Here is a 14858-nt window from a genome sequence, read left to right on the forward strand (position 1 = left end):
CCAGTCACTTCCCAAAATCTCCACCTCTGAGCATTGCTGCATCAGGGATGCCTTAATCTTCAACACATGAGACTTTGGGGACATCCCAGACCCAAACAATAACAAAGTGATCATGCAAATTTTAAGATTTAAATTAATTACCCCATCCTCCATATTAATCCTAGACTTCTTGGTGGGGTGCCATGCTGCTTCTCAGAAGCACAATCCACAAGAAACAAGAATATCGGAGCCAGATGTGGTTTAAGGAGTTGAATTTCAGCCCAACATGTTAAATGGGCAAGAAAATTACTCCTGTAGGCCTTAGTATCCCCATATGTATACTTAGAATAAAACTATTTTCTTCACAAGGTTTGTTACCACTCCCTCTCCTCCCTCCGACACCTGACCATGTCAAAGTGTTCTCAAGTCTCAAAAACGATAAGAGATACTTTTTCAAAAAATTATTTTAAATATTTTCATAGAGATTAATGCCTGGCTCCACAGTAGAAGCTAAAATACTAAAAGATAATTTCACATCAAGATTTTAAAAGGAAATGTTCATGGTGAGACCTGACCTTTTCTGACCTGGCCTCCAGAGCCACACAGCATCACTTCTGCTGCATTCCATTGGTTACAACCAAGTCACAAATGTCAATCCATATTCAAGGGAAGGAGACGTGTGCTCTTCCCTGATGGAAGGAGTGCCAAAAATATGCATTTTTTTAACTCTAAGACCAGCTTTTAAGTTTGATGATGAAAGCTATCAGAAGACTATTCTGAAAAAAATAATATTTTTTCTTAGGAAAATCAAAATCCTCTCACTATGGTCACAGTGCTGTAGCAGGCAAGCCTCTGAGATCGGGGAAGTTACTCAGTCTGTGGGGCCATGCCCTGGGGCAGAGGATCATAGCCAGGATCAGCCTCCTCACCCACCAGCTTCAAGTCACCCACTTTCTGTAACAAAGACTCATTCATGCCCACATTATCTCCAGCAAGCATCTTTCTAGAACTGGCTAATAGGGGTGATAAAATTATGATCTATTTCAAATAACCGTTTCCCTCTTGTTTTTTTCTACTTGTTCTGTCACCCATTTCCTTTGAATTTCCAAGAGTTCTGCATCAAACTTGGCCGTCCAACTTGAGAAATTCTCCACTGTGACAGGATTGCCATGGAATCATTGATTTTCTGCTTCTTTTTCAGTTTGTTTCTTTTCTTCCTCCCTTCTAGTTTATATCTGATCTACTGCTGCATTTAATTCCTTTTACACAGCTGCCACTGGAGTAAAGATTATCACTATACCAAGATTTTCTTCAGCCTCTAATGTTAACAATTTTAAGACGTCTGAGACATCATTATCTTCTAGATTCTCCTGGGAGAATATTTCATAAAGGGGAACTTCATCTGGGTATTTTCCATTGTATGTAAACTTGAAGGTGTTCTGGACAGTTTTACCATTTTCTCCAGGATCACATATCACTGTAATGGTGACGCTGGGTGGGTTTTCTGATTGTAATGGACTTGTTGGACTGCTCCTCACTGTGATCTGCCACTGTGGCTCTGGCTGCAGCCCATGGACGTCCTCAAGACCAGGCAGTGTGCTGCAGTCAAGATCATGCCTCACATGTTTTAAAACATGTATGTAGGTCACCTCCCCTGAAAGTGCACAAGAATGAATAAATGAGGCAAAGATAGATATGCAGAGCTATAAAATAAATTGGAGAATGCATTTCTGGAAAGATATTAATCCTCCTTATTTTTTAAAGATTTAATAAAATCTTAATAAAAACTACGACAGATAGAAGCCAATTAATGTAATTTTTCATATTAACAAAGCTTTTTTTATTTTTTAAATTTATTTATTTTAATTTGTTATGCATGACTGTAGAATGCGTTTCAATTCATAGTACACATATAGAGCACAATTTTTCATTTCTCTTTCTTGTACACAAAATAGAGTCACATGATTCGTGTCTTCATACGTGTACTTACGGTAATGATGTCCATCTCATTCCACCATTTTCCTGCCCCCATACCCGCTTCCTTCCCCTCCCTCCCATTTGCCCTATCTAAATTTCCTTCATACCTCCCATGCTCCCCCAATCCCCATTATGGATCAGCATCCACTAATCAGAGAAAACATTCGGCCTTTGGTTTGGGGGATTGGCTTACTTCACTTAGTATAACATTCTCCAACTCCATCCATTTTCCTGCAAATGCCATCATTTTATTCTCTTTTAATGCTGAATAATATTCCATTGTGTATATATACCACAGTTTCTTTATTCATTCATCTATTAAAGGGCAGCTAGGTTGATTCCAAAATTTAGCTATTCTGAATTGTGTTGCTATAAACATTGATGTGGCTGTGTCACAGTAGTATGGGTGCAAACCAGGTATAAACTGCGGAGTTGGATAGCTGGGTCAAATGGTTGTTCCATTCCAGGTTTCCCAAGGAATCTCCATACTTCTTTCCAGATTATTTGCACTAATTTGCAGTCCCACAAGCAATGAGTATGCCTTTTTCCCCACATCCTCACCAACATTTGTTGTTGTTTGTATTCTTAACAGCTGCCATTCTGGCTGGAGTGAGATGAAATCTTAGAGTAGTTTTGATTTGCATTTCTCTAATTGCTAGAGATGTTGAACTTTTTTATATATATTTGTTGATTGATTGTATATGATCTTCTGAGAAGTGTCTGTTTGGTTCCTTGACCCATTTATTGATTGGGTTATTTGGGTTTTTTGGTGTTAAGTTTTTTTGATTAGTGCTCCATCTAATGTTCATGGGGTAAAAATTTGCTCCCATTCTGTAGGCTCTCTCATTGCCTCACTGACTGATTCTTTTTCTGACAAGAAGCTTTTCAGTTTAAATCCATCCCATTTATTGATTCTTGATTTTATTTCTTACTCTATAGGAGTCTTATTAAGGAAGTCGAGGCCTAATCCAACACGATGAAGATTTGGGCCTACATTTTCTTCTATTAGGCGCAAGTTCTCTGGTCTAATTCCTAGGTCCTTAATCCACTTTGAGTTGAGTTTTATGCATGGTGAGAGATAGGGGATTAATTTCATTTTGCTGCATATGGATTTCCAGTTTTCCCAGCACCATTTGTTGTAGAGGCTATCTTTTCTCCAATATATGTTTTTGGTGCCTTTGTCTAGTATGAGATGACTATATTTATGTGAGTTTGTCTCTGTGCCCTCTATTCTGTACCATTAGTCTATAAGTCTATTTTGGTACCAATATCATGCTTTTTTGTTACTATTGCTCTGTAGTATACTTTAAGGTCTGGTATAGTGATGCCACCTACGTTACTACTCTTGCTAAGGATTACTTTGTCTATGATGGGTCTCTTATTTTTCCACATGAATTTTATGATTGCTTTTTCTATTTCTATGAGGAATCCCAATGGGATTTTTATTGGAATTGCATTAAATCTGTATACTGCTTTTGTAGTATGGCCATTTTGACAATATTAATTTTGCCTATCCAAGAACAAGGGAGATCTTTCCATCTTCTAAGGTCTTCTTTAATTTCTTTCTTTAGTGTTCTGCAGTGTTCATTGTAGAGGTCTTTCACCTCTTTCATTAAGTTGATTCCCAAGTACTTTGTGTTTTTTTGAGGCTATTGTAAATGGGGTAGTTTTCCTAGTTTCTCTTTCAGAGGGTTTGTCACTGATGTACAGAAATGGCTTTGATTTATGGGTGTTGATTTTATATCCTGCTACTTTGCTGCATTTCATTTATTAGTTCTAGAAGTTTTCTAGTGGAATTTTTTTGATCCTTTAGGTATAGAATCATGTTGTCAGCAAATAGTGATAATTTAAGTTCCTCTTTTTCTATCCATACCTCTCTAATTTCTTTCATCTGTCTAATTGCTCTGGCCAGTGTTTCAAGAATGATGTTAAATAGAAGTGGTGAAAGAGGGCATCCCTGTCTTGTTCCAGTTTTTAGAGGGAATGCTTTCAATTTTTATCCATTTAGAATGATGTTGGCTTGGGGTTTAGCATAGATCGCTGCCGCAGTCTGGCTGGGCACAAAATCACGAGCCACTCAAGCAGGAACAAACTTTATTTTTTGAAACTGCCGTCAATGTCCCGTAAGCTCCCGGAAAGATTTCCCATCGACGCACGCGGCCATTCTCCCGCCCCCCCCCCCACCCCAAGAGAGGAAGTTCCTCCTCCGGAATTCCCTCCTACCGCACTTCCCCAACCAATGGGAACTCTCCAGGAGTCCCGTAGCAGGCCGAGGTGGACAGCAGGAGTCCAATATCCATATGAATGCAAATCTTAACATAATCATATCATCTTAATGGCTTGCTGGCATCACCTTTCAACCAAAAATGCCATGCATCATATTACTTGGCTGTGGCTCTTGGCAGATCGCTTTTATGATGTTCAGAAATGTTCCTGTTATCCCTAGTTTTTCCAGTGTTTTGAACATGAAGTGGTACTGTATTTTATTGAATGCTTTTTCTGCATGTATTGAGATGATCATAAGATTCTTATCTATGAATTTATTGATGTGATGAATTACATTTATTGATTTCCATATGTTGAGCCAATCTTGCATCCCCAGGATGAACCCCACTTGATTGTGGTGCATTATCTTTTTAATATGTTTTTGTATTCAATATGCCAGAATTTTATTGAGAATTTTTGTGTCTAAATTCATTAGAGATATTGGGCTGAAGTTTTCTTGCTTTGTCTTTGTCTGGTTTTGGGATCAGAGTGATATTGGCCTCATAGAATGAGTTTGGAAGTGTTTCCTCTTTTTCTATTTCATAGAATAATTTGAGGAGTATTGGTATTAGTTCTTCTATAAAGGTCTTATAGATCTCAGCTGTTTATCCATCTGGTCCTGGGCTTTTCATGGTTGGTAGGCTTCTGAGGGTGTCTTCTAATTCATTGCTTAAAAATGATCTGCTTAACTTGTGTTCTGCAGTGTTCATTGATGATATATTCTATATATCTATATATCTATATATTCTATATATATATATATATATATATATATATATATATATATATATATATATATCTGTCTGTTAAGTCTAAGTTATAAATTGTGTGCATCATCCTGATTCCATTTGGGCAAATCATATGACTCTAGAAATTTCTTGATGCCTTCAATATTTTCTATTTTATTGGAGTACAAGTTTTCAAAATAATTTCTAATTATCTTCTGTATTGCTGTAGTGTCTGTTGTGACATTTCCTTTTTCATCATGTATGTTAGTAATTTGAGTTTCCTCTCTCCTCCTCTTCCTTAGCATGGCTAAGGGTTTATCAATTTTATGTATTTTTTCAAAGAACCAACTTTTTGTTTTGTCAATTTTTTTCAATGTTTCTTTTATTTCAATTTCATTGATTTTAACTCTGATTTTAATTATTTCCTGCCTTCTACTGCTTTTGGTGTTGATTTGTTCTTCTTTTTCTAGGGCATTGAGAAGTAATGGTAGGTCATTTATTTGTTGACTTTTTCTTCTTTTAAGGAATAAACTCCATGCAATGAATGCTCCCAGAGATTTTGATATGTTGTATCAGTGTTCTCATTTACCTCTAAGAATTTTTTAACCACCTCTTTAATGTCTTTTGTAATCCATTGTTCATTCAATAGCATATTATTTAGTTCCCAGATGTTGGAGTAGCTTCTATACTTTATTTTATAATTGATTTCTAATTTCATTCCATTATGATATGATAGAATACAGGGTAGTATCTCTACTTTTTTTATTTGCTAAGATTTGCTTTGTGGCATAATATATGGTCTCTTTTAGAGAAAAATCCATGTGCTGCTGAGAAGAAAATGTATTCACTCATTGAAGGATGATATATTCTATATATGTCTGTTAAGTCTTATTCAGTTCTATAGTTTCTTTGTTTAGCTTTTGTTTGGAGGATCTATCCAGTGGTGAAAGAGGTGTGTTAAAGTAACCCAGAATTATTGTGTTGATCTATTTGATTCTTGAACTAAAGAAGAGTTTGTTTGATGAACATAGATGTTCCGTTATTTGGGGCATGTATATTTATAATTATTATGTCCTTTTGATTGTTGTGGGCTGATTGCTCAGAAAACACTCTTAGTCTGAATTTTGTTCAAATTAGAATATTTTATTTAGCAAGCTGGGACTGCTCCCTACAGGACCCAAATTGTCTCTGACAGGAACAGCTCCAGATCCAAGTTCTATGGGGTTTATAAGGGGAAAAAACACATTCTCAAAAATGTAGATGCAGGAAAGCAAGCAGGATACAAAGGCAGAGAAAGCAGTTAGCAGAGCAAAAACAGAAAACCACATCTGGGTTCGAGCACCTTTGTGGGCATATGGAGTACAGAAAAACAGTTTTTAACATCTTAGAAAAAGCTTAACATTATTTATTCTATAACCCTTATCACATAATCCTATTATCCTACTTATTATTATTTCACAACCTATAATCTATAATTTATAATCTCTAATTGATATTGATTAAGCTCAGACCATAACATTGATGTATGTTTCCCTTAAGCAGTATGTAATATCCTTCTTTATTCCTTTGGATTAACTTTGGCTTGAAGTCTATTTACTTGACATGAGGATGGAAATCCCTGCTTGTTTCTGCAGTCCATGTGAGTGGTATGTTTTTTCCAATCTTTCACCTTGAGTTGGTGGATGTGTATTCCTATGAGATGAATCTCTTGAAGGCAGCATTTTGTTAATCCAATCTGCCAATCTATGTCTTTTGATTGGTGAGTTTAGACCATTAACATTCAAGGTTATTATTAAGGCATGATTTGTATTCCTGGTCATTTTTGTTTATTTTTGGTAATTTGACTTGGTTTCTCCTTTGATTGTTTTTTTTTTCCTTTAGTGTAATACCTCCCTTTGCTGCTTTCTATTTGTAAATTCTTTTCACTTTTGTTTATCATGGAAGGTTTTTATTTTGTCATCAAATCTAAAGCTTAATTTTGCTGAATATAAGATTCTTGGTTGGCATCCATTTTCTTTCAGAGCTTGGTATATGTTTTTCCAGGATCTTCTAGCTTTCAGGGTCTGGGTTGAAAATCTGCAGAGATTCTAATTGGTTTCTCCCTCTATGTAATCTGATTCCTTTCTCTTGTGACCTTTAAAACTCTCACCTTATTCTGTTTGCTGGGCATTTTCATTATAATGTACCTTGGTATAGATCTGTTGTGATTTTGTAAATTTGGTGTCCTGTAAGCCTCTTGTATTTGATTTTCCAATTCATTCTTCATGTTTGGAAAATTTTCTGATACTATTTCATTGAAGAGATTGTTCATTCTTTTGGTTTGTACTCTATGCCTTCCTCTATCTCAATAATTCTTAAGTTTGGTGTTTTTATGTTATCCCATAATCCTTTAATGTTTTGCTCATGGTTTGTTACCATCTTCACTGTGGTCAACTTTATTTTTAAGATTATATATTTTGTCTTCATTTTCTGAGGCTCTGTCTTCCAAGTGAGATAATCTGCTGGTGATACTTTCTATTGGGTTTTTAATTTGGTTTATTGTTTCCTTTATTTCAAGGATTTCTATTTGGCTTTTTTTTCAGAACCTCTATCTCCTTATTGAAGTAATCTTTTGCTTCCTGTATTTTCTTATGTAGCTTTTTATCAAAATGATCTTTTTCTGTCTGTATTTGTTCTTATATCATCTTTTAATTCATAGAACATTTTAATTCTGTATATCCTGTACTCCTTCTCTGTAATTTCTGTTATGCTGGTCATGGATTATAATAATGTAGTACCTTGGTTTGTTGGGGGCACTTTCTTCCTCTGTTTTTCATGTAATTCATGTGTCTTCTCTTCTAGCAATTCAGATCTGAGCAGTTACAATTTTTTCTCTATAGGCTTACAGTGTCCCTGCAGGATTCCAGTACCTCTCCTTTAAGGGAAAGAACAATATTAACAGATCCCAATACAAGAAATATACAGCCTTAAACCAAATATCTCCTATTAAGACATTTATAGTTTTGTCACAATATACAAAAATGGTGAGTTCAATTATTATCTACAATATAAATAGTAGGTTTGCAAAAGGGTTTACAGTTTCTGATGGTGGACAAAGAGAGAACTGGGGTTGGGGAGTAGGATGATGTGTTAAGGAGATAGGAGGTAGGAGGTGAGGACATAGAGTTATTAGATCTTAGGAAGTGTGAAAGAAATATTTATAAAGAAGTTGGCTAGTAGTAGGAGAAAAGAGAGAAAGTCATTTTGGGGGGACAAGTAAGTTGGAAGGCAATAGAGAAAGTACAAAAAAAAAACAAACATAAAAATTAAGAAAAATAAAAAATGTAAAAAATAGGAGATAAAAGAATATACAACACAACTGTAATATACTATTCAGACATCCCAGACCTCAGTAGCCTAATTCATGAAAAGTACTTGGTTTCACAAATGTTGTGGATGTGAGAGTGGGAGAAGAGAGGGAGGAAAAAAAAAGAAGAAAAATATCTCAAAGGAAAATACAAAGATTGTTTGTGTTAGAGTTCAGTGTCTTTCCTGCTTCCCTTCTCATCCAATAGGCAGGGTTGTCTGTTGTTTGCTGGTATCTCCACCCTCAGAAAGGTGAAGGTTATTAGGGTAGGAGGGTTAGTCTTGGGGGTGGATCTCCTGGAGGTGCTGGTCCCAATGGGAGGGTGCACCCCAAGGATCTCCTTTGGGTCTCACTCCTATGATGTGGGTGCCTGGTCTTATCTCCTTATATGGCCTGTAGACCTCACCATTCCTGGTCTCTAATTTCGCCTCTAAACTATATCTCATTCACCCTTCCCTTTCTACTTCCCAATCAGGAACCTCTGTCTCTGGAGGTCTTGAGGACTCCACTCTGGGGGCTGCACACCTGTCATGGAGAGCTGTTTTGTATCGGGCAGTTCAGGGCCAGGCTTTGTGAGTTATGGACCCACCATGTGCAACTACAAGCACTGTGCCAGGTTAGTGGCTGTGGTGAAAAGGGGGGAGTTGGGGACTATAAGTACTTTGATATTTCTTCTAGTCCCCAGATGGTGTCCCAAGCTGGGAGATGGCTCAACTAAAGATGGTGCATCTTCAAAGATGAAGCTCTATGACATGCAGTGTTATGTCTGCATGCTGTCTCCAGTCCCTGCCCTGTGTTCCCAGGTGCAGGCTACCATGTGAAGGGGACTATGGCAGTGATTGCAGTGTCCCAAGATGGAGGTGACTGGGCGAACCCCATGTTGGTAAGCGGGGGTCCACACGGGAATGGTGACTGGAGGGCCTACGTGTGGGCAGTGGCTGGGTGTCCTGCATGGGAGCAGGCCAGGATCCCTGCATGGATGGGAGGCCAGGGGTCCTATGCTGATTCTGAGGCCTGGGACCTGAAAGGGCAGGGCATCCAGGATTCCTGCAGCTGTTAGGGGTCCTCTAATAACTCGTAGAGAAACAATATTCCCACTACTAGAATCCCGGGTCAACGGAGAGACACAGAATGCAGCCTCCCTTTAGCCCGCCATCTTGGATGTCTCCTTAACAAAAAAAATTTTTAATACTTTTTTAGTTGTAGATGGACACAATATCTTTATTTATTTTTATGTGGTGCTGAGGATTGAACCTAGTGCCTCACATGTGCAAGGCAAGTGCTTTACCACTGAACTATGGCCTCAGCCCCCTTAACAAAGATTTTTTAAACACTATATGATTAGCAAGTTCAAAGCCAATCTCAGCAACAGTGAGGCCCTAAGGACTTAGTGAGACCCTGTCTCAAATTTAATAAAAATTTTTAAGACTGTATGATTATATCAATAAATATAGCAAACGCATTTAACAAGACCCTGATTTAAAAACAAAAAAACTTAGACTCTTAGAAATGGAAAGAAATCTCCTCTAGGATCTTAAGACATCTATACAATACAGGTGACATCACACACAATAATGAAAGACTGCTTTCCTCCTAGCACCATGAACAAAGAAAGGATGTCCGTGCTTACCATTTCTATTCAAAACTGTACTAAAGAATATAGTCACTGCAGTAAGGCAAGAAAAAGAAATATAGGGCATCCAGATTGTAAAGGGAGACATAAAGCTTATTATAACCACAGATAACATGATTGTCTATGCAGAAAATCCCAGGGAATCTATAGAAAAACTGTTAAAACTATTAAGTGCTTAGCAATTTTGCAGAATTAAGATAAATGTATAAAAATCAATTCTATTTTCATATACTAGCAATAAGTTAAAATTATAAATCATAAACCATGCAATTTATAACATCAAAACTATGAAATAATTAGGGTTAAATCTGTCAAATATGTGGAAAACCTGCACTCTGAAAATGACAACATATTGCTGAAATTCTCTAAAGAATAGGTAAACAAATCAAGAGGTGCACCATGTTTATAGATCAGACTGTTTTATTCAGATGTTAATTCTCTACAAATTGGTCTATATGTTAACATAATCATAGTCAAAATTCCAGCAAATTTTTGTGATAGATGTTGACAACCATATTCTAAAATCAATGAAAAGGAAAAAAAAGTTGATATCATAGAAGTTGAGAGTAAACTGGTTGTTACCAGAGACTAGGGAGAGTGGGGTAGAAGGAATGGGGAAATGTTAAGATACTGAGTTATATATAAATAGATATAAAAAATGTTGGTGTGCTGTTACACAATCAGGTGACTACAGATAACAATAGTGTACTATACATTTCAAAAAGCTAGAAGAAAGAATTTTGAAAGATTCACCATTAAAAATGAAAAATGTTTAAGGAGATAGATATGCTTAAACTGATTTAAACATGCAATTCATACATGTATTAATGCATTACATGGTACCAAATTACAATTCTTATGCTGTCATGTATCAGTTAAATAAATTTTAAAAAACAAAAATAAAATATTACCGTAAAATCAATGCAAGGGCCTAGAATAACCCAAATGACTAAAAAAGGAGAACATAGTTTGAAAATTAACCTGCTCTCAGGACTTATTTAAAAACTGCAGTAATCAAGAGAATCTAGTACTAGTGTCAAGATAGATAAATTAGATAACCATTTGTAGAAAAATAATAATAACTTCAATCCATACATCTCACTATACATAAAGATTTCAAGTGGATCCTAGGGCTAAATGTAAAACTGAACAAAACTTCTGGAAGAAAATCTTGTTAACTTTGTATTAGGCAGATTTCTTAGATATATCAAAAGCATGACTGATCATAGGGGGAAAAAAAGATAAATTGGACCTCTGAAATTAGGAATTCTTCTTTTTCCAAAGGTATTCTTAAGAGAGCAAAGCTACAAACAGGGAGAAAATAATTATAAGGCACATATCTAATAAGACCTTATATCTATAATTTATAAAGCACTCCCAAAACTCAATGGTAAAAAATAAACAAGCCAATAAAACCTAGACAAAACATTTGAACAGACACTGTATCAAAGAAGATAAGCACATGAAAAGTTGTTCATTTGGCGAAATAAAAGTGAATTTTGGAAAGTGGAAAAGCTTTACTAAACCTAATACTTCTTACAAAGAAATAAAGAGTGTATTGACATGGTCTATGTCAGTGATTATTCTTGTCTGTTAATGTCTGAGCTTGCAACACAGCTCTTTTGTTGTCGAGTGGAAATACAACCTACATATATTGTTAAATAAAAATTTTACAGAGCAATACACATAGCATGATCAATAATCAAGCATCCATTCATCCATTTCTCAGTGGACAGTAAGTTAACAATTAGTTTATTTCCATTTATAGCCTTAAAATGCATAAATATTCAAACCATAAACCCTTTAAAGGTCATATTCATGTGTCTCATGAGAAATGTCAATAATAACAAAAAGAACACTGTTAACTTTTTTTGTACTTATTGAAAATTTCCTCCTGCTTTAATAAAATTCCTTATGATGCAATTTTTTATTTAACACTTTAAAAATCATGTGTCATTCTTTGGAAATTTTATTATAAGAGCATATGGATACATACATTCAGAAATAAGTGTATTACAGCCCAAGTAGCAGACACATGGGACCAAGGTGTTGGAGCTGAGGTGAAAGTAAAAGACACCATGAAAGTGTCAAGAAATCAAGAATCCTGAGTTGTTTACTACTGAATCCCCAGTGTCTACTGCCTGTCAGATAACACAGTGAACCACAACAATGACTGTCATGCATGGAGCCAGACATTTATGAAGTGCTTCATGGACAGTACTCCTTTCAACATTTCTCTTAGGGAGCTATTATTATTCCCTTTACTAATGAATAAACTTGGCTCAATTAGGTGACTTACCCAAAGTCACACAATTATTAAATGTTAGAACCTGATACTACTGTTTCCCGGACAGTCCTCAGTAAATATAAATTGTTGGCATACTTAAATAAATGGGAGGATGGAAGGAAGGAGAGGGGTGGATGGTGGGGGACAGAAGTAGATAACAAGATCCCATGGTATTCCATTATAGGCAAAGAACAATTTCCCTGAGAAGACAATTGATGAGACAAACCTAGCATTCTTGTTGCAAGCAACTCGTATGCTAACCAGATAACCAGTACAGGCCTAGAACCAAGAATTTCTTCCTGCTTCTCCATCTTATTTTGCAGTCTGCTTTTTCTCTCTACCTACAGTGGCTTACATTCACACACCTTTAATGAGGTTATCTGCAAGTAGCAGTTCGCTTTGTTTGGAATTGGCCCTTACCACTTCCACCACACCTTTACCCCGGCCAGTTCTATATCCTTCAAGATGCAGTTTAAAACTGAGAGAAAACTGACCCACGTCTCCCACATTCAGGCCCTATGGCATATGCTCCCAATAATTAAAATACAGAATTGCAATTAATTGAATTTATATATATTTTAGAGCCTGCTTTCACAGTTAGACTGCATGGCTTGAATTCTAGCTCTGAACTTAATAGTTATGTGCTGTGTTAGTAAGGACAGGCCTTGCTATGAGGCAGCACCTAACAAACTGGATAAGCACAGTGAGTGAACCCAAAAGAAGTTTATTCATTTCTCATAAAGTCCACTCACCCAGAGTGCTGTCTGTGTATGGTGGCCCAGCAATCCTGAATGCTTTCATCAGGGGCTCCTTCATCTCAATTGGGATCATCATGATTGCCAGAGAAAAGAAGTAAGAGCAAAGTAGCAGAGTCTCCTCACATAGCCTCTGCCAGAATAGATGTGTCTCACTCCCACTCACATGTTATCACATGTGATAGTCATATGACTCCCTCTAATTGTGAGGTGCGTGAGAAATACAGTCTTCCATTTACCTATGAAGAAGGGGACAACTGGTTTTGGGAAAGCACTACTATGGCAGGTGAAGAAACCCCCCACTCTAAGGACTCCACATACTAATCCTGGAAATTGTGAATGTTGTGTTTATGGAAGAGGTGGGGAAAGTTCTTTGCGGATGTGACTAAATTAACATATCATCCAATAACGGACAGATTATCTTGAATTATCTTGGATTATCTGGGTGGGGTCTAAACATAATCACACTCATCCTTTGCAAAAGAGAGGCAAAGGGAGATTTTACACACAGAGAAGAGGAGGCAAGGTGACCAAGGTGATGTGGACACAAATCAAGGAATCCCAACAGCCACCGGAAACAGGTAGAGGTGGGGAAGGGATTCTCCCTTAGAATCACTGGAAGGCAAACAGTCCTACTGTCACCTTGATTTTGGTCCCTGATTCTGATTTTGAAATTTTGGCCTCCAGAGCTGTGGGGGTATAGATTTCTGTCAAGCCACCAGGCTTGTGGTCACTTGTGATAACAGTTGCAGGACTCTAATATAACTAAAAATTCTATAGTAGTGACTATGGGCAAGTTACTTAACCTGTCTGCGCTTCAGATTCAATTACCTGTAAAAGGCAGATATTAATAGCACATATTATAAAAGGTCACTAACAAGATTAAATAAGCAAAGTGCTTGGAAGAGTGCTTAGTTCATACAAATCATTCAGTAATTACCAGTCATTGTGTGTTTCTCTGTATAGACTGTAGCCTATAAATTTGATGAGGACAAATTCTTGTCTAGCTTACCACAGTGCCTGGCCCAGGAGTGAGGCAGAAGTTCAGATGGAACTCAGTGGAGTGTATCTATCTGAACAAGAGGAGCTGGTTAACCTAAGTCAGCTAAACTCCTAAGCACATTCTCCTGTTCCCATAAGACCTAGGGCAGAGCTGCGTGTATGGGAGAGTCAAGCATCTCTTGCTACAAAGAATAGGAAAATAGAGGCAAGGAGACTCAGATGGGTTCTGTTATAGTTTAGGTCTTACATGGTTCTAAAGTTCCACGTAGCAGAGGCTTGGTTTCCAGCATGGGGCTACTCAGAAGTGGTGAAAACTTTAAGATGAGGGGCCTGGTGAGAGGTCTCTAGGTCAAAAGGGGCATGACCTTGAAGAGGATGGTGGGACACCAGTCTCTTCCTCTGCCTCTTTCACTCCCTATGAGGTGAGCTGTTTTATTCCACCATCATCTGCTGCCTCACCTCAGGTCTCCTGGAAGCAATGGAGCCAAACCAGCCAGGACTGTGACCACTGAAGGTGTGAAATTGTGAACCCAAAATAACACTTTTCTTTTTCACTTTTTTTCTTTTTCTTTTTTTCCTCTTTTTTTTTTCTGTACCAGGGGTTGAACCAGGGACACTCAACCACTGAGCCACATCCCTAATCCTTTTTATTTGTATTTTGAGATGGGGTCTCACTAAGTTGCTGAGGCCAGCACTTCACATGTAGCAGCACTAAGAGGAACTGAGCAGCCCTGTGTGACTACACTGGGAGAGGACTCTTGGAAGCCTGTGCTTGGTTTCTTCCAGGCTTGTGTATGAATGCCTTTTCCCTCAGCTGATTTTGATTTATTTCTTTTAACCATGATAAGAGGTATAGTATTATATGCTGAATCCAGTGAATTTTTCT

General features: G+C 37.2%; 1 pseudogene; it reads right to left on the reverse strand.

The window, feature by feature from the left end:
• Positions 1-846: 846 nt before the first annotated feature.
• LOC114095049 (RWD domain-containing protein 1 pseudogene) lies at positions 847-13049 on the reverse strand (annotated as a pseudogene).
• Positions 13050-14858: the final 1809 nt, after the last annotated feature.

This window comes from Marmota flaviventris, chromosome 6 (genome assembly GCF_047511675.1).
Source record: "Marmota flaviventris isolate mMarFla1 chromosome 6, mMarFla1.hap1, whole genome shotgun sequence".
Taxonomy (NCBI): Eukaryota; Metazoa; Chordata; class Mammalia; order Rodentia; family Sciuridae; genus Marmota; species Marmota flaviventris.